Below are 18,675 nucleotides of genomic sequence, written 5' to 3' on the forward strand. Positions count from 1 at the left end.
ATATATCACACTATATATATTTTTACATATCACATATATATATCACACACACATATATATGTTGTATAACGATCCAAGTAGGGTAGTTAGTGCATTCATCATCTCATGCATTTATTATCTGTTTTTGGTGAGAACCTTCAAAAGCCTCTCGGCCGGTTGCGGTGGCTCACACCTGTAATCCCAGCACTTTGGGAGGCCGAGGCAGTGGATCACTCGAGGCCAAGAGTTTGAGACCAGCCTGGCCAACGTGGCAAAGCCTCATCTCTACTAAAAATAAAAAAATTAGCTGTGTTGGCAAACGCCTGCAGTCCCAGCTACTCGTGAGGCTGAGGCATGAGAACTGCTTGAACTTGGGAGGCAGAGGTCGTAGTGAGCCGAGATCATGCCACCACAGTCTAGCCTGGGTGACAGAATAAGACTCTGTCAAAAAAAAAAAAAAGCCTCTCTTCTAGCTATTTCATAATATACAGTACTTTACTGTTAATCATAGTCACCCTACTGTGCAACAGGACATCAGAACTGAATCCTCCTATCTAACAGTAACTTTGTACCCATAAACAAAATTTTCCCTAACCTTCCTTTTCTCTCCCCAGTTTCTGGTAACCACTGTTCTACTCTCTGCTTCTATTATATCAACTTTTTAAAAATTCCATGTATGTGTAAAACCATGTGTTTTGTCTTTTTGTGTTTGGCATATTTCACTTGACATGATGTCCTCCAGGCTCATCCATGTTGTCACAAATGACAGGATTTTATTTTTTATGGCTGAATAGTATTCCATTGTATATATATACCTCATTTTCTTTATCTGTTCATCCATTGTTGGAGTCTTGCTCTGTCTCCCAAGCTGGAGTGCAGTGGCGCGATCTCGGCTTACTGCAACCTCCGCCTCCAGGGTTCCAGTGATTCTCCCACCTCAGCCTCCCGAGTAGCTGGGATTACAGGCGCCAACCACCACATCTGGCTAATTTTTGTATTTTTAGTAGCAGCGGGATTTCACTATGTTGGCCAGGCTGGTCTCAAATTCCTGACCTCAGGTGATCCACCTGCCTCAGCCTCCCAAAGTACTGGGATTACAGGTGTGAGCCACTGTGCCTGGCCTCTTTTGTCTTTTTGTTGATAGCCATTCTAACTAGAATGAGGTGGTATCCGATTATGGTGTTGATTGTGTTTCCTTGATGATTAGTGATGTTGAGTATTTTTTTATATACCTGCTGGCCATTTGTAGTCTTCTTTTGAAAAATGTCTATTAGGGTATTTTGCCCATTTTTTAAAGTCTGGTTATTTGTTTTTGTTTTCTGTTGAGTTGTTTAAGTTCTTTATGTATTCTGGAAATTAACCCCTTGTCAGATGTATAGTTTGCAAATATTTTTTCACATTCTGTAGGTTATCTCTTCATTCTGTTAATAGTTTCCTTTGCTGTGCAAAAGGATTTTTAGTTTGATATAATCCTGTTTGTCTATTTTTGCTATTGTTGCTTGTGCTTTTGAGGTCTTATTTAAACAAATTTTTGCCCAGTGCAATGTTGTGAAGTGTATCCCCATGTTTTCTTCTAGTAGTTTCATATCTTAAGTTTTACATTTAAGTCTTTAATCCATTTTGAGTTGATTTTTTTATATGGCGAAAGATAGGGATCTAGTCTCATTCTTCTACATGTGGATATCTAATTTTCCACCATTTATTGAAAAGACTGTCTTTTCCCTAATGTGTGTTCTTAACAACTTGGTAGAAAATCAGTTGGCTGTGGGAGCATGAATTTATTTCTGAGCTCTTATTCTGTGCCATTTGTCTATGTGCTGTTTTTGTGCCAGTACCACGCTATTATGGTTACTACTACATTGTAATATATTTTGAAGTCAAGTAGTGTGATGCCTCCAGCTTTGTTCTTTTTGCTTAGGATTGCTTTGGCTATTAGGGGATCTTCTGTGGTTCCATATGAATTTTAGGATTTTTTTTCTATTTCTGTGAAGAATGTCATGGTATTTTCATAGGGATTCCATAGTTTTAATAGGTCCACAGATTGACAGATTGCTTTCGGCAGTATGGCCATTTTAACAATATTAATTCTTCCAATCCATGAACACAGAGTATCTTTTCATTTATTTGTGTCCTTTTCAATTTCTTTCTTCAGTGCTTTACAATTTTCAGCATAGAGATCTTTCACCTCCTTGGTTGACTTTATTCCTAGGTATATATTTTTCCTAGCCATTGTAAATGCAATTGTTTTCCTGATTTCTTTTTCGTATAGTTCATTGTTAGCCTGTAGAAACACTATTGATTTTTATATGTAGATTTTGTATGCTGCAATTTTACTGAATTTGTTTTTTAGTCCTTTTTATTTTTCCTTTTTTTGTAGAGTCTTCAGGGTTTTCTATGTATGCAATCATGTCATCTGCAAACAGGGACAACTTGACTTCCTTCTTTACACTTTAGATGCCTTCTATTTCTTTCTCTTGCCTAACTGATCTGGCTAGGACTTCTAACACTAAATTGGACAGAAGTGGTGAAAGTGGTCATCCTTGTCTTTTCCTGATCCTCAAGGAAAAGCTTTCAGCTTTTCACCACTCACTATGATGTGTGTGAATTAATTTTAAAGGGCAGTCTGGCTATTTTGTCTGAGCTCACCAAAGACTTGATAAGGAGATCTCAAAAAGGACAATGTGCTTCATTCAATTATTTTAGACAATTGCTGATGAATAGCCCGAAAGAAGGAAATATGGGAGTAGCTTAGGAAAGAAGATTCATCCAGGCAATGGCCCATGGAAATGCCTTATTGTCTAAAAGCGACATGAGTCATACTGTGCCAGAAAGGTGGAAGGTTGGTTTTGGGAGGGATGTGTTGAGGGATTGGCTTACCCTCCAATCTAAAACTGGAAAGTGAAGCCGGAGGCTTTGTTTTGAGTCATATCACTTCAAGATACCATGTTTACTGTGGTGTTACACCTCCAAATCACATCTGGAATGTGGCTTTGCCTCTTCCCACAGCCTCTATTACTACCATCCTCATCTGAACTACCATCATCTCTCCCCTGGGTAGCTGCAAAAGCCTGTTTCTTTCTCCTGCAGTCTGTTCTCCACACAGCAGCCTGGTGATCTGTGACAACCCAAGTCACACTGTGTCTCGACTCTGTTCAAAAGTTTCCTGTGTCTCCCCACATCACTCAGAGTAAAAGCCACAGTCCTTCTGTGCCCCCCTGATCTGACCACATGCAATCCAGACTCTCCTCTCTTCCCTCCCTGATCTCTCCTACTTAAAGATAGGACCCCAAACAATGACTCAGGCTCCACTTTCCAGTCTTAGGTGGTTAGAGGTCAAGGCTTCACCTCAACAAGTGCCTCTCTGTGACAACCATTGGCCTTTCTTGGGCCTCCCTGTCCTCCAGTCTTGTCAAGTTCAACACAACTTATATCAGTTATAGGCAATGGACCCGTTTCCATTGGCCTCCCTCTCCTCCTTGTTCACTCTACTCTAGCCACATTGGTGTCACTGTCTTTCTCAAACACACCAGCTCTCATTGCCTCGGGGCATTTACACTTGCTCTTCTCTCTGCTGGGAATGCTTTTTCCCCAGATAACTACATGGCATGCTCCCCCAACTCCTTTGGGACTCTGCTCAAATATTCTTTCTTAGGGAGGCCTTTCTGTCTGTGCTGTTTATAATTGCAATGCCTGTCCACCCTCTTTTCACTCTTAGTACTCCCTTTCTTGAATTTTCTCATTAGCAGTTTTCATGCCCTAGCTTACTATATATTTTATTTATTGTATTTCACATGTTTCCCTGTCCCAAGAAGGCAGTGATTTTTTGATTTGTCTTATTCACTGTTGTTTCCCCAGTGCTTAGAAATACACTTGGCACCCCCTAAACATACATTCAATAGTTGTTGAGTGAATAAATGGTGAATGAATGAAGCATTAAGTGGTCAGCTAACATGTGCACGGCCTTGAACCCCATGTGCTTGATGTGAAAGGCATGCTGCATGCCCTAAAGACATTCATAATCCATTTGGGAAGACAATGCTAAGAGAACTGATGGTTCTGTTGTTTTTATTGTGAGACACAGAGACTCATTCAAAAATACTCTCAGAAATTAGCATTGACCTTAAGGATACCAGTGGACGAAAATTGGTCCAGAAACCAGCAAGCCTTTGGGAACTTGAGGCAATGTTGGAAACCTCCTTCGTTTTCTTATTTATACAGTTTCTCTGTCTTGTGGGATCTCTATTCCTTTCCTTCTCCCAAGTCCTGGTTTGTTCTTATCACCTACCAGGACATCCACTCCATCCCTCATGCTCTTGTCTAGATCCCAAAGGGAGCTGCTCAGCCTCGTGCTCACCATCCCCCTGCTGGACAGAGCTCCTCACAACTTGTGGGTCTCTGAGCCCACCCAAGGTGGGCTGCCCTTGGCTAAGTACCCCCTCTTAGAACAGCCTCACTCTAGTTCCCAGAGTAGGGAGCTTGGTGCAAGACAGTCAGCCAAGGCCAGGACATAAATAGTATAAGACAGTTTGAGAGTCTGAATTTCTACATGGACTTCTTATAATTATAGACAATTATTTTAAAAATTGATTATAGAAAAATTGAAAGTATAGATAAGAAAAACATAGCCTAGAATCCTAATCACCATTAACAACTTGGTAAGTGTCCTGGCGTAATTCCCTTCCAGAGAGGCTCATCCTTTTAGGAGTATGGTCTTCACTACCATATTGTTTTCTATTTTTGTTTTTCTCACGTAACCATATTTTTTGAACATTCATGTCATATAGAGAGAGATATTGATATTTAATTACTGAATAGTGTTCCATTTTATGGATAGATTATAATGTATTTAACCAGTCCTCTATTCTTATATACCGAGACTATATCCAGTTTTTGATATTATAAAAAATGCTGAAGATATAGTTTTTATAAAAAATCATGATTACTTATTCTTTATTCTAGAAGAAGAATTTCTGGGCTAAAGGACATAAATATTTAAAAAATAATAGTAGCTACCAGTTATTGAGCACTTGCTGTATACCAATTATTTTACCTGTAACAATCATAACACTTTTATAAACCAGACACCCTTACTATACCATTTGCAGATAAGGACACATGAATGGAGACATTGAATAACTTACCCAAGATTCCATGGCAAGTAAGTTGCAGAACAAGGATTTGAACACAGGAACTCTTACATGACACTGTCTCCCTGGTTAAGACGAATCACTATTATAATAAATTAAAGTATATAACCTATACATGCTGTAGGATTTTAGGGATAGAAAATAGGTGGAGAGATTGATGTAAGCTGGGAGAGTAGGGAAGAAATGATTGTAGCAGTGTGGGACCTGTTAGGTCTATGAGCAGGACTTTAACCCAAAGGGCCATATGTTACTGATAGTGACAGGAGGCAGCTAAATGCCTAGGCAGATAAGGGAGGGTCCCTGGTGAAATACCACCTCCAAGCTGAAGATAGTTTAAAGCCTGAAAGCCAAGCTACAACTTAAATCCTTGGACTAAATTGAGAATTTGCCTTCCTATTTGGTCCACTTTCCTCTGACTGATCCCCACCCTTCACCTATTTTACGTATATCTACCCTTTCTTAATTGGTTTTCTACACTGTTGTGCTCACCTTTGAGCGGTGTCTTCACTTTAGCCTTTTTCACATACTCACAAACCAATCAGCACACACTCCCTGTTCTGAGTCCATGAAAGGCCCTGGACCCAGCCACACGGGGGACTTTCCTCCCTTTGGGGAAGGAAACCACCCCCCACATCCCCTCTCTCCTGAGAATTTTTTTTTCGCTTAATGAATTCTACTCCACTCACTCTCTGGTATCTGTTTGCCTCATTCTTCCTGGTTGTGAGACAAGAACTCAGACCCAGTTGAGCTAAGGAGCAGGAAGACTGCTACACTACAAGTGAAAAGGTGTATGCTACTGGTGGACAGATTCATTTCTTTAACAAATGCCATCACATGGGCCTCTAATTAACAATAATGTCCCCTGTTGCTGACCTTGGATGCAGCTAAGATGTTTCATAGTAAGATTTCATCTCTGACTCCGGGAGCCCCATTATTGATCTTGTAAACATAGAATTTGCTTGCTGGCCTCTTAAGCCAGCCAACTGCCACTTGACGGAGAAAACATTCCCTTTTTTCCTGACGGGACTGACAGTTTTGCTGGGGAAATTGCTCATTTGTCTCAGTAACCTGTGTTTCTGGAAAATTACTAACCTGTATCTAACTATTGTACAAACCCACTCTTAAAACAGCAATGTAAGGTTTATAGCTCTCCCTCAGGTGATAGAAGGGACAAGAGTGGGCTAAAAAGGGGCTGTCAGTGACTATCAAAGAGCATGTCAATCAGAGTGACCTTGTTGTTATTGCTAGTAACAGATTCAGCCTGAACAGTGATGCAATTCAGGCTAATAAGAAATAATGGGAGCCGCCTGAGCATGGTGGCTCACACCTGTAATCCCAGCACTTTGGGAAACTGAAGCAGGTGGATCACCTGAGGTCAGGAGATCAAGACCAGCCTGGCCAACATGGCGAAACACCATCTCTGCTAAAAATACAAAAATTAGCTGGGTGTGGTGGCACGCACCTGTAGTCCCAGCTACTCAGGAGGCTGAGGCACGAGAATCACTTGAACCCAGGAGGCAGAGGTTGCAGTGAGCTGAGATTGCACCACTGCACTCCAGCCTGGGTGACAGAGTGAGACTCCATCTCAAAAAAAAAAAAAAAAGAAAGAAAGAAAGAAAGAAAGAACAGGAGTCTCCTAAGGGATTCTAAGAAAAGATTGCATCCCTCTTAAAAAGAAATGCAGAAACATTTTTTAATTTGGACAGTTTTGTGTTTTCATGTGATACAACAGTGAATGCCATTTTATAACCACAAGTTCAATAACCTGAGGACAGGCCAATAGATTTGCACTGAGGATGGCCAAGCAAGAAAGTGGAGAGAAGTTAGGATTTTGATGGTGTCACTAACCTGGGAGCCAGCCTATCATATCCGGGTAGTGTTTTTTGTTGTGTGAAATCAGAATTTTTCTCCATTATGTCAGGGTTTTTTAATTGGATTTTTAGTTACTTGTAGCCAAGAACATCCTAATACCAATCCCACAGTGTTTTCATACTCAAAGTTTCTGATCTGCACTAGAATCCAGCGTATCTCCTCCTTCGTCAGGGGAAACATTCTAAAAGCCATCCTGATTACGAATACAAATTAAACAGGATTTTACCATAACTGATTGGAGGTAAAAGAGGTGAAAGTTGAGTCATGCATGCTCCCAAGTCAGCCAAAGTAGTTCTGAGAATTGTTGCCAATGCCTATTTAGCCAGAATTCTTCAAATCATGTTTCTGGGCTCTAAACTTGAAATGTTTGTGGTAAGCCTTTAAGAATGATAATCTGTAGCATACCAAATATTTCCAGGCCCCTATTTATCCTACTCTGGGATGGGTGGGCATGTCTGGAAGTTGCCAGTAAATTTCACAACCAGTTCGTTACAACATGTTGTCTCAGTTCAAGACAACATTAGTAATAATAGATGGTAAGTGGATAATGAGGCTCTGAAGCTCAGAAAATCACAAAACCAGTGCCATCGAAGGACAGACAATGCCATTTTGCATAAGAAATAACCCATGCTTTTGTCCAAAATGGTCATGAAATTTTGAAAGCAAAAGTTTCTCTCATGACTTAGAGTCAATTTTTTTGTTTACTTTCACATCTCCTTTTATTTAATTCATATGGAGCAGACATCCGATACATCATTGTCTCCTGACTGCAGGATAAAGACATGTTTTCTAATTTAGTGTTTAGTAAAAGCACCCAGAAGGAGCCCATTTTTCTTTTTCTTTTTCTTTCTTTTTTTTTTTTTTAGACAGAGTCTTGCTCTGTCTCCCAGGCTGGAGTGCAGTGGCACTCTCAGCTCACTGCAACCTCTGCCTCCCAGGTTCAAGCGATTCTCCTGCCTCAGCCTCCTGAATAGCTGGGATTACAGGCACCTGCCACCAGGCTCAGCTAATTTTTGTATTTTCAGTAGAGATGGTGTTTCACCATATTGGTCCGGCTGGTCTCAAACTCCTGACCTTGTGATCTGCCTGCCTCAGCCTCCCAAAGTGCTGGGATTACAGGCATGAGCCACCGTGCCCGGTAGGAGCCCATTTTTCTAAAGGGCTCCAGAAATCTAGCATATTACAGTCATGGCCAGGAGGTAGTTTTACTTTAGAAGACAGCTGGTCTGTGACTTTTGTGAATCAGCTGGACAGGAAGTTCCCAGAATCCTAAGACTGTCCTCTCTTAGCCCATATTAGCTAGGATTAGAAAAGAGCGGATGTAATTTTAGTGTCACAGATCCTGCCAAAAGCCAGTGGCAGGTGAGGGTCTGGGGCTTGCATTCTATCAGTAAGGGAAGTTGGGTGCAACACCCTCTTCAGGGCTTGAGGGGAAAAGACTAATTTGTGGGAGGTAGGGGCTCAGAGTTGCTGTGATTTGGATATTAAGTAAAGGAATATGACTTTCTTTTCTAATCAAAAGCTGTTGCACTGGATATTCTACACTTGTCCCTTTAGATCCCCTTTCCTCCCTCTCCACCATCCTCTGTGCTCCAGAAGGTTGAGGATCTGCATCAATAGGCTCCTTTGATCTCTGACCTCTGTTGGGTTTGGCCAAGGGAGGAGACGGGAGGCGGGAGGAGAGTGAGGTTGGGACTTTCTCCCCCCAGCTTCCTGTGGGCTATGGGGGGCTGTGGCTCCATTCTTGCCCCTGTTGAACAATGCTCCCCTGCTGTTACATTGTTTCCAGATTCTGGGAACTCCTTCCAGGTTACCTAGGAAACATAGGTAATGGCTTCCGACTGTTGCTAGTTCCTGGGCACCTCATCATCCTTTACTAATTTCCCTTAATCCCACGCATCTTTGTAGATAGTCAATTTCTTGACCTCAGCTCAGTTTTCCCTCTCACAGGTACCACTAGTCTCCCACTGAACCCCGACTGGTGCTGTTATTTCTAGTTCAGATGTCCAGGTTCCACATGAAAATAAGTGGGTTGCACAAGCAAAGAAAATAGATTTAATCTATAGGGTAAAGGATTTTTTTTCTTTAGTTATTATTGTTATTTCTGTAAAATGTGAAGTCTCATTTTAAGAACTTTTTGGCCAAAACTGGTGTCATTTCTTTTTTTAATTTCTTTCTTTCTTTCTTTCTTTCTTTCTTTCTTTCTTTCTTTCTTTCTTTTTTTTTTTTTTTTTTTGAGATGGAGTCTTTCTCTGTCGCCCAGGCTGGAGCGCAGTGGTGCGATCTCGGCTCACTGCAACCTCTGCCTCCCCGGTTCATGTCATTCTCCTGCCTCAGTCTTGAGAGTAGCTGGGAATACAGATGCCTGCCACCATGCCTGGCTAACTTTGTTTTTGTATTTTTAGTAGAGATGGGGTTTCACCATGTTAGCCAGGATGGTCTCAATCTCCTGACCTCATGATCCGCCTGCCTTGGCCTCCCAAAGTGCTGGGATTACAGGCGTGAGCCACCGCGCCCGGCCCCAAACTGGTGTCATTTCTTAATCCAAACCTGCCCTGTGTCCCTTAGACCTAAGTAGCACTTGCTGAGCTCCTACAAATTTGTGATTTCCAAACCACTTGCTGTTCACTCCTCCCTCTTGTAAAGTGTTAGAAATTTCTGAGTCCTTAATGTGGAAGCCTGCAAAAGAAAAAAAAAAATCATTAGCTTAGATTTCTGGATGTGAAACCAAAAAGATAATAATCACATAAATGAAACCTGTCTCCCAAGAGATTATCAACAGATGAGCTGGTAATATTTAGGCCTCAGGGGCTTAAAGATGTATAAAACACACTCTCTGACCTTAAAAAATTTAAGGTGCAGTCGAGGTGTTCTAACCCTTCACAAGGGAGAGGAGAGGACAATAAGTTGAAAATCATGAATGTAGAGGAGCTCCACCAGGGCCACTGAGGAATCAAGGATAGGTGGATCATTTGCATTTTAAAATGACACAGATTTTAGCAAGAATTTTCAGAAATGAGACCTTGTATTTTATACACACACAGAGTTTAAAAGTAGAAGTGGGTGGAGCTGGGGTCGGGGAAAGTATGTGTAACAGCACCAGACCAATCTGGCTCAACTTTTATGGAACAAAGTTGTGAGTTGTTTTTCAATTGCCATGGACCCCCAGGTTGAAGGTCACATAACCTGAGCATGCCCAGATGAAGCAAATATGCAACCACAGGGGGCTCCTAAGGGCTGGAACCGAGGAGTGGACTGAGGAGGGGGACTGATAAAAGAAGCAGACACTGCATGGCAGAATTCAGGCTCCAATCAGATCAAGCTCTGGCATCACTCTACGGCAGGGTCTAGGCAGATCATGCCTCCTGGAAACACCTAATTGCAGGATCCAGTCAGATAACACCTCCTTGCCAGTTGACTAGCAATAAAACTTTTCTTTTCTCAAAAGCTTGTGCCATAGTATTGGCTTCTGTGTGCATCGGGCACCGAGCCCATTGATTGCTTAGTAACACATGGACTCATGAACCCATCCTTTCAGCACCTATGAACTAAGTGTTAAAATGGGATTTTGTCCTGGCATGTTGGAAAGACAGAGGAGGAACACTGGGTCCAACCTGATATTTGGGAAGATTTCCTGAAGAAAATGATACCTAGGCCAATCTTTGGTAAAAGACTTACTTATCCAAGTAAAGTAAGCATTGGGTAAATGAGTATCAACAGAGGGAATCCTGAGAGCAAAGCACAGAGGTGTGAAGCAATGTAGTGTGTGAGACAATTAAATGCAATTTTGTGCCCAGATGATATGGTTTGGCTCTGTGTCCCCACCCAAATCTCACCTTGAATTGTATCTCCCAGAATTCCCATTGTTGTGGGAGGGACCCAGGGGGAAGCAATCGAATCATGAGGGCCAGTCTTTCTCATGCTATTCTTGTGATAGTGAATAAGTCTCATGAGATCTGATGGGTTTATCAGGGGTTTCCGCTTTTTCTTCCTCATTTTTTCTCTTGCCGCCACCATGTAAGAAGTGCCTTTTGCCTCCTGCCATGATTCTGAGGCCTGCCCAGCCATGTAGAACTATAAATCCAATCAAGCCCCTTTTCTTCCCTGTCTTGGGTATGTCCTTATCAGTGCGTGAAAATAGACTAATACACCAGGATAGAAAGAGGATTTTAGGACCCAGCAGGATCTAGGGGGCCAGGCAAGGCCTTAGACCCACCACCATGGATGACACCCTGGATGTGCAGCCCCAGCCCATTTATTCATTCTTCTTAATCCTGCTGCTTCCCTGTAGCCTAGAACAGGTTCCAAATGCAAGCAAAGAGCCTTCTCAGATTTACTTAGGATGAAAACAGAGGCTGAGTCCAGAAAGGGGCATTCCTAACACTGCTCTTACCAAGGAGAGGGGAGTTCTGTTTAATTGGCAGCAGTCTCCTTCACTGGAAAGCCCTAAGTGAATGGGATAACTGCTAAAGAAAGCAGCAACCTGGGACTTCCACCCAACCTCCTCCCTGCCCCCAAGTCCCAGAAGAGTGGTTCCCAGCACCACCCACATGCAGGGCAAAGGAGAGAGTGGGGAGCTTTTAGGGATATGGATTTCCAGACCCCATGTGAGTCAGAGCATGGGAAGTGGTATTTAAGAGGCTCCAAATGTGGCTTGGATGTCCAAACAGGTTTCTGAACCTCTCTTGGAGCCACATTTCCCAAGCTGTGTTCCATTGATCTGGGAGCTACTGGGCCCTATGATGTTAAACAGACGTCTTGATTGCAAGACCTCTCCCTTCTCTTCATCAGCTCATACACCTTAAGAGCCTCCAAGATGGGGGGAACAGCAGTTGGAGAGGAATATATTATACCATACCTTCTAATTATAAATATATTTTCTAAATATATTGCCCATAGAATCTCTCTCTTTCTCTCTCTCTGTCTGTCTTTGGTGGAGCATTTCTCAAGACTATGCAGCAGATGCACAAGACTCCACACAGCCCACTTTTGGGGGAAAGCCACTCTAGAAGCTCAGGAAAAGGGTGATTTCCATCGCCCACTGAGGTCCATGCTGCAGGAATGGGGCCAAGGCAGGGCGGGTCACCTTGCACCAGCCAGCCAGGGATCGCCATGTAGTCAAGGAGACCTCAGGTGAAGGGCAGCAGCCTCAGTGTGTGGAACATGGCTGGTGAGTGTTCTCTTGCACAGCTGAGGCTTCCTGGGCAGTTTCTAGTTATCTGAAGAGGACGATCACCCTCTCCCTGGGACACTGCTTTCCACTGGAGCAAACTGATGGGCCTGGCTATTTCACTGTGATGTGTGGGCCCCAAAGTGAAGGGCTGGAGTCTTATTTACAGGGTTGTAGAACGGACCAAAAAACACCTCCCATCCCTTCATGCTTGCTTAGGTTGCTTCAGTGACACCTAACATGGGTCCTTGTAACAGTCACAGAACATCTGCATACTGTTGGTGCAGCTAGGGCCCAAAGAAGTAAAAAAGGAAGCACATTACAGCTGCATCCCTCGCAGGAACCACCTGCTCAGGAGGACGATGGCGAAGCCCACAAAAGGCAGCAGCTACAGGGAGCCTCTTGTTTCTATGTTCAAAGCGGTGAATGTCAACCAATGCAGAAGTTACTGCAGGTCAGAGTGTGGCTGCCAGTGATGACATGCTAAACTTGGCCAAGCCCCCTTTCGTGTGCATGAGGTAGGGCTGGAGAGAGCAGTGCAGAGTGCTCCAGAGACTGGTAGAGCTGGGGACTGGGTGTGGATTGATCCCTCACTGGGGTTCAGAACTGTGTGGCACAGCACCCGGCAAATCAGCTGTGAATGGCATACATTCAGGTTACAGTTGATGCCAAGATGGAGCTTTAAGCTTGGAAAAGTGTAACTTTTGGGGAAGGAAGGAAAGATTGTGGAAAGAATGAAAAAGGAGGAGGAGAGAGAAAAGAAAAGAAAACATATTATGCTTTCTGTGCTGGATGCATACATTTTCTCATTTAACCTTCAGCACACCCAGTGAGGTGAGTATTGTTATTACCCCTAGGACAGGCATGATGTAAATGGGAAGGACAGTGGTCAAGACACTTGCCCACTCCACATAGCAACGATTCTCACTCCTGCCTGCAGGTGTGCTGGGTGGAGCGGGAAGAGGGCAGGTTGGAGGCGACAGAGGAGAGATGCTGGCTGATAGTCCTAGGGAAAGAGGATGGTTCCTGGGGTCACAGGACTAGAAGCAGAAAGAACAAGCGGGTGGAGTATCAGTTTCTACAGGGTTGAAGACAGCACTTCTTTAGCATCTAGGCTGCGGCTTCTAGACAACTTTTTGTGTTTTCTCTGGATTCTTCTCCCTGGGAACACACGCTTTGTAAGTTACACTCTTATTTATGTTTGTCTTATTTCTGTTTATTTACCTATTCCCTTGGAGCTACCAGGAAGGGCTGTGGCCTGTGGCCACTTTTCCTCTGAGTGGGACCAGCAGTTGGAAGCAGTGGGAGTGAGGAGGGAGGAGGCTGGAAGGCCGGCTGATGCCCAGGAGCATCTTCAAAGCCTCATGGGAATTTGGCCCACCCACCGCTGCCCTTCCACAAATGGAATCTTTTCATTTTACCAGCCAGCCCAGAGCCCTTTCTGCAGATCCAGTTGAGCTCTGTAATTTCCATGAGACCACATGCTTCTTCTGAGACCCATTCCTTTGCCAAATGGGCACAGGATCCTGTGGCCAGAGGGAAAATTGGAAATGTGTGGGCCAGGCAGATACCCATTTCTGATAAGACTAGCAGCTTGAACAGCCTGAATAAGACTTTCAAAATCAGGCAAGGAAACTTCTGCACCGCCGTCCCACCGTTCCTCTTCTGTGACCTCAGGCCTGGATGTTGCCCGACAGCCCACCCACCACAGCACATTCCACCTGAAGCCACGGGGACATGGGATCTTAGCTTCCCCTGACTGCCTGGGAAAAGCTGCTTTCGTGTCATACCTGGGCATTTCCACTTTCTCAGGGGCAGGAGGCTGCCATGGTGGCAATGTTGATGGGCAGCCTCTTCCTCCCTCTCTTCCCGCTCCCCTGTGTGAAGGATCTGGGCCTGCGTCTCACTGCCCTCCAGGAAGGCAGGCAGGAAAATAAAGGTGAGTGCAGGCCTGAGAAGAAGTGAGGCAGCCAGTAATGAAAAGGAAAATCAGTTCTCCTTCATGTTCCCCTTGGGTTTCCTTTCATGGAGTTACTGAAATCAGGGTCAAGAGGCCATCTGGTTCCTAACCCAGAACAACCCACTCCAGAAGACTGTAGGGACCCGCGAGGGTGACCACGTGCTCTCCCTTGGTGACCCCCACTGGCATTGCTGAGTCACTCTTTCCAACAGCCACCAAGCAGGCTCCCTTCTATCCTCTGCAGAGGTGAACCCCTGCTGGGCAGGGCCCCTCTACACTCAAGCCTGGCTAATAAAGGACCCCTAAACCCAGTGTGTGTGTGTGTGTGTGTGTGTGTGTGTGTGTGTGTGTGTGTGTGTGTTTTAACAGCTTTATTGAGATATAATTCACATACCATACAATACACCCATTTAAAGTGTACATTCAATGGCTTTTAGTATATTCACAGAATTGTGCAACTACCACTACTAATTCCAAACATTTTCATCACTCCAAAAAGAATTTCCTCAGTCATCCTTCCCCCAATCCTCCCAATTCCCAAGCCCTAGGCAATCACTAATCTACTTTCTGTCTCTGCAGTTATCAATTATAAGTATTTCACATAAATGGAATTGTACAATATGTGTCCTTCAGAAGGCTGGCTTCTTTTACTTAGCCTAATATCTTCAAGCTTTACCCATGTTGTAGCACATAGCAGTTCTTCATTCCTTTTTATGACTGAATAATATTCCAGTGTGTGGTTCTACCAGTCAATTTATCCATTGATCATGGACATTTGGATTGTGTTGACTTTTTGGCTATTATGAATAATTTTTTATGAACAGTCACGTACAAGTTTTTGTGTGGACATATGTTTTCATTTCTCTTGAGTTATATCTAGGAGTGGAATTTCAGGGTCATTGTTCACCCTGTTTAATTTCTGAGGAACCGTCAGCCTGTTTTTCAAAATATGTTCCCAGTAGCAACGTATGGGGGTTCCAATTTCTTCACAGCCTCAATAACACTTGTTTATTATCTTTTTCTGATTATAGTTATCCTAGTGGGTGTGATGTGGTATCTCATTGTGTTTTTGATTTGCATTTTCTTGACGGCTTGAATCTTTGTTTTTCAGAACTTTAAACCTTTCATCTTTCAACCCAGTCTCCAGTTCTCTGCTCATTTTGTCAGTCCGAAAGAGGTAGAAACTCTTCCCTGGGCCATGACAACATTAGCTCCCTGAGCACCCTGAGAAATCTGGGGTCTGTTTTGGCATTTTTTGAGATTTCTCACCGATAAAACCTTGTCAATTGCTATTCTTTGAAATTCTCTGAACTCTTTGAAATTTTCATATATCTATTTACAAAAGGGATTTTTCAATAAATTAATGGCATAAAAAGGGGGTACTGTTCTAAATTTAAAAAGGCATTAGAGACACAAACTAATGTAATGTGTACACTGTAGTTATATCATGATTTGAGCAAACTGATAGTGAAAAGACATTTTGGGGGCAATCTAAGAAAAGGCAGAAATATTAGACGACACAAAAGAACTGTCGCTAATTATGTTGGGTATGATGGTGTTGCAATTATATAAGAAAATCTCCATATTTTAAGAGATATCTACTGATATCCCTGAAGTAGAGATAAAATGACATGTCTGAAGTTTGTTGTAAACTACATCAGCAAAGGAAAAAGATGAAGCATAGATGGCACAGTTTGAACAACGGGATATGGAGGTTCACTCTACTTTTCTATTTCATATATGCTTGAAATTTGTCATAATAATAATAACTATGGAGACAATCCTAAAATATTAACGTAAGTTGAAAAACTATAAAATACCTGGGTCCCAGACTACAGAATGTCATTCATTTACGTTCAGTTAAAATATTTTTAGGTTTGTACTTAAAAAGTAACAAAACTGATTCAAACATATCTTATATATTGTATTTTAACTTAAAAGATTGTTCGTGGCTGGGCACAGTGGCTCATGCCTGTAATTGAAGCACTTTGGGAGGCCAAGGCAGGCAGATCATTTGAGGTCAGGAGTTTGAGACCAGCCTGGCCAACATGGTGAAACCACGTTTCTACTAAAAATACAAAAAAATTAGCTGGGCATGGTGGTGCATGCCCCTAATCCCAGCTACTGGGGAGGCTGAGGCAGGAGAATCACTTGAACCCGGTAGACAGAGGTTGCAGTGAGCTGAGATTGCACCACTGCACTCCAGCCTGGACGACAGAGTGAGAATCCATCTCAAAAAAAGAAAAAAGATTAGTCAATGTTTTGATGTTAAGACTTTTTTTCTTTCAGTGTGGGTCCTTCTGATTGGCATTTGTGTTTTGTTTTTGTTTTATAAACTACAGATACACTGTCTTATTTATAATTTTTTGTTTTGGCTTCTTCAAAGGGAAATAAGAAGATATAGACACTATAGGACTGAGTGTAGAATCTTTCTGCGTTTTTTATTATTTTTCATCAAACACTGTCACTTACTTCAAACATCAAAACTGACTGCAAATATTTTTAGAAATTTACCTTTGTTTGCCTCTTAATTTAGTTTTCTTTTTATATAACCAACAGATCTCTTTTTGCACTTGTATTTCATTGGTTTATTTGATACTCAAGTAAATTACATGGTTACAATTAAAGGACTGTTGCCATAAACAGGCTTGGGGACAAGTGCAGCTGCCCCCTGGTAAGCATATAGCTTGTATAGCTCAGCTGGTGGGAGTTAAAGCACAGGGTGTGGGCTTCATGTTGAGAGTCATTGGCCAGCACATTTTACAGGGAAATGAAAAATACTATGGTTTGAATGTATATGTCCCTCCAAAATTTATGTGTTAGAACTTAGCCCCCCAAATTAAGATAGTATTAAAAAGTTGCACCTTTGGCAGAGTGCTCACAGATGGGATTAGAACCCTTATAAAAGAGCTTGAGGGAGACAGAACACCCCTTTTGTCCCTCTGCCATGTGAAGACACAGCAACCAGGAGCCACCCTGGAAGCAGAGAACAATATCTCAACAAACACCAAATCTGCTGGCACCATGGTCTTGAGCTTCCCAGCCTTCAGACTGTGGGAAATAAATTTCTATTATTTATAAATCACCCAGTCTAAGGTATTTCGTTACAGCTGCAAGAATGGACAAAGACAGAATATAGTAGGCTAAAAGGAGATCCATTTAAAAAGCTTCTTCTCTGCTTGGAACAGTGTTAGTTGACTAAATTTTTCATCATCCATCAAGTTATTTGACTGACAGGTAGCTGGCCAACAAGTTCTTTGATTGAAGCTGCAGTCTTCAACATGGTGCTGCAGACAGTGGTTCATTCTACCCACAGGACTGTGGTCAGGACCCAGGAGGCACCAAACCTGGGAAAAGGCAGCTGGGAGATGAGTTAAGGAGGGTGAGTTACTTAATCAAGTAATGTTGGCTGTTGCTCTTTCCAGAGATTAAAGTTGTTCAAATGGTTCCCACAGCAAATTTATGCAGAGAATGGGGGCCAGCAGCTAAAACCCAAGCCTTCTGGACTCCACTGCAGCGTTTTCTTCAAACTCAGCTGGTCTCCCTGGGGTGAGGCTCGGGGTGGATTAGTGTTTGCTTCCCTCTTCCAGGCGGTTTGGCAGCCATCTCCTTGCAGAACATGATGTGCTCTTGTGGGAGCAAAAGAGGGGATGATTATGAATCACAGAGTATCAGAGTTGGAAGGGGCCTTAGTGACCTCTACTCCCACTGTCCCATTTTACAGATGAAGAGATTGTGGTCCAGATAAGAGGTTATGGCTTTTCACCAACTTGACCACCACACTGTTTATGTTCAGGAAACATAGATATGCTATTATGTATTAATTCCAAACTTCTGCTCCCAGTTTTCTGAAGCTCAGAGGGACACCTTGTATTGCTGGATGATAAAAACAGGAGCAAAGTGATGAAATGCTGACAAGGCAACAATAGAACATGAGAGATTCACTGCTGTGTAGGAAGAGATCTTCAGTGACCATGTAGCCTGAAGCTCTCATTTTGTCATCGAGGGACACCAAAACTCAGAACAGGTTAGTGACCGAATTATCTAATGCATGAGCTAGGTAGGACAAGCAAATGAATTTTAAAATGCTGGAAAATCATCAGTTGAAATACATTGCACCGGGGCTGCTAAGAGCCCCAGATTGGCTGGGTTCGTTTTATCTCATGCATCTCCTCACCAGTGCCTAGTACAGATACATAGTAGGTTCTTGATAAATGTTCTTTAAATAAATTATGAAGATCATCATTCAAGTTAACATAGCATAAGGCAAAATACATATTCCATAAGGAGACTAAAGGTAGTCAAGACCACAGTTGGCTGAAAGGGTAGGAAAGGCTTTAGGGTGGGCTTGAAAATGAGCGGGATTTTGAGGGTTGAGTTAGGGGAGCGGTAGATGGGAAGATCATGTTCTCATACAGGGAACAGTGAGCATGATAAGGAGGTAGAGGGCAGGTGACCCTGGAGTTTGGGGAACTTTGGGACATCTGATTGGCCACAGCATAGCATTGGAGCAGGGCAGTAGGGGTGGTGGGCTTGTCACCGAGGGC

The 18,675-nt window shown here is 42.9% G+C and overlaps 1 long non-coding RNA gene across 2 annotated transcripts in view; it reads left to right on the plus strand.

Moving 5' to 3' along the window:
* LOC103784411 (uncharacterized) overlaps positions 1 to 18,675 on the plus strand; it is a 155,193-nt gene that overhangs the window by 122,484 nt on the left and 14,034 nt on the right. For both annotated transcript variants that reach the window (XR_001338421.4, XR_610041.5), the window contains one exon: positions 17,973 to 18,155. This is a non-coding gene — a long non-coding RNA (uncharacterized LOC103784411). The remainder of the gene's footprint in view (positions 1 to 17,972; positions 18,156 to 18,675) is intronic.

The sequence above is a fragment of the Pan paniscus genome, chromosome 1 (assembly GCF_029289425.2).
Source record: "Pan paniscus chromosome 1, NHGRI_mPanPan1-v2.0_pri, whole genome shotgun sequence".
Classification (NCBI taxonomy): Eukaryota; Metazoa; Chordata; class Mammalia; order Primates; family Hominidae; genus Pan; species Pan paniscus.